This window comes from Suncus etruscus, chromosome 20 (genome assembly GCF_024139225.1).
Source record: "Suncus etruscus isolate mSunEtr1 chromosome 20, mSunEtr1.pri.cur, whole genome shotgun sequence".
Lineage (NCBI taxonomy): Eukaryota > Metazoa > Chordata > Mammalia > Eulipotyphla > Soricidae > Suncus > Suncus etruscus.
The window spans coordinates 8,851,353-8,853,648 of NC_064867.1; the positions used below are offsets into that span (position 1 = coordinate 8,851,353).

Below are 2,296 nucleotides of genomic sequence, written 5' to 3' on the forward strand. Positions count from 1 at the left end.
CCAAGCTAGTACAGTTGGCATTCTGGAGAAGATGGGTCCCACACAATATAGCTATCTAAGGCAGCAAATAAATAAAACCATATCGGCCCCAAATAGGGAGGGATCTTAGGAGCAGATCAGCCTTGTTCTTCTAATTGCCCTTTTGGCCTTGTCTCACAATCCATGGCTTAGGACAATTCAATACCTAATTCCTAAGAGTGGGTTTTAAGGAGACAAAATGTGAGATTCCCTCCCACGGAATGCAAAAGCTTTCAGGTTGGACCCATCAATCTGCTCTCTTGTCTGATCAATCTGGCATGGAAAATAGTTACATAGCTTTCTTTGAAAGGAAAACCATTTACTTGTCCAGAACATTTCAAAAGCTAGAGAATCTGGGCAGAGATAAAGCAGAGATAAAACAAAGATAAAGCATGCAAAGGGGACTGCCATCAAAGCCCTCAGGTACATTTAGACAAAGTGGTTGGAAGGAGATCCTCTGCCTCACCCCCTCCAGCCCCCACCAAGAAGAGAGGGTGAAGCTCTGGACCCCGGCCTGAGATACATACATGGCAGTGCCAGCTGCCCCCTTCCTATCTTCACTTTTTCCTCTCTGCCAATTGATGCCTGCTCCTTAAAACTTGGGCCGGATATAGCACAGCGGCATTTGCCTTGCAGGCAGCCTATCCAGGACCAAAGGTGGTGGGTTCGAATCCCGGTGTCCCATATGGTCCCCTGTGCCTGCCAGGAGCTTTTTCTGAACAGACAGCCAGGAGTAACCCCTGAGCACCGCTGGGTGTGGCCCAAAAACCAAAACCAAACCAAACCAAACCAAACCAAAACAAAACAAAAACTTGGGACAGCCCCACTCCCACTGGCTCAATTCTGGGCTTCAGGCAATAGGGCAGGGGAATGGATCTCCTCTTTTTCCTCCAGGAAGTAGGCAGGCTTGCCCTGGGAGCAGGGGGTCCGTTGGGCCTTCAGTGGACAGAGGCCACCATATGGCTATACTCTGAGAGAAGTGGTATTTCTTGGGTTGGAGTTGCAGGTTGCATTCTTGGGCATGATGGTCTAGTCTGCTACAGTTTTAATACTTGTCACTCTTAGGTCTCTGCTTCTGCATGTTCTTCCCTTTGGGGTGCCTCTCACTCCCAATACAGAACACCCCTCCAGAGCCAGCAACTTGAGAAGATTCCAGGCCCTTGGCAAACTTCTGAAAGGTAAAATCCACTGTCTCCCCATTCTTCAGGCTCCAGAAACCTTCCATGTGCAGTTTACTCTGATGCATAAATGTGTCCACCGGAGGTGTCGAGCACGACCTCGGCTCAAGTGGTCATAGACAGGAAGCTGAAACCCAAGAGCAAGTTGAATCACTAACAGATATTGTGACTTGGGGGGGGGGGGTTTGTGGCCAAACCTCTTCAGTCTTCCTCTTATGTGGCCCTGGGGCCCCAGGTCGGGTGGCTGCTGCTGGCCCCAGAGAAGTCCAGAGGTAAAGGGGTGGCTCAGAGAAGAGGCAGCTACATCTTCCCCAGCACAATAGTGGTGGGAGAGCTTAATTTTTATTTTTCTATATAGAACCAGTGGGCTCAGAACCTTTTATTCAATGACTTTCTCTGCTGCTGTGACATTACACATTACGCATCACATGTCCTTATGGTATAAATATACTTTAGAAGCTCTGTACTATTCCTGACGCCTATTACCCATATTCTTGCATCCATAAATATGGTTTTAAAAACAGGACTTCCTCATTTCATGTGATTGGAAGCAAGGATCCTGAAAATCAGGATCCTTCCATGAGGCATGGAAGGCAATACTTTCTCATGTCTCATCAGTTACCCCAATTGTGTTTTGCAGGTCTGGCTTCAAGCAGTTTCATTAAATTCTATCTAATAGGCAACATGGTTAACCTCTGTTTTTATCAACCCATTTGTAACAATGGCACCATTGGAAATATTTAATCACTGTGCTACTTGAATTAAGCAAAACTGAGCTAAAAAATTAAGTGATTTGAGAAAGGTGCAAGTCCTTTTTACCCACAGAAACCCTAGAGAATGAGCTGGCAGGATAACAATTTGAAAATAGAAAGTCAGTGGTCAAAGAACTGATTGAGAAAGACTGCTCAGAAGCTGGTTGGGGGGTACACACAGACTGTTCAAAAAGTTCTAGGAAGACAAGGAATCTCAAGACTCTTTCAGTCTTGTCACACTATTAATCTGCAAGGAAATACAATGGGGAAAAATAAAGGCAGATAAAATTTGCCAGACAGGATGTAGATTTTAAAAAATATACAATTCGTGTGAATGTGGCTTTTTAG

General features: G+C 45.6%; 1 pseudogene; it reads right to left on the minus strand.

Moving 5' to 3' along the window:
* Nucleotides 1–855: 855 nt before the first annotated feature.
* On the minus strand, nucleotides 856–1,346 carry LOC125998205 (protein lin-28 homolog A-like; annotated as a pseudogene).
* Between the last annotated feature and the right edge of the window lie 950 nt (nucleotides 1,347–2,296).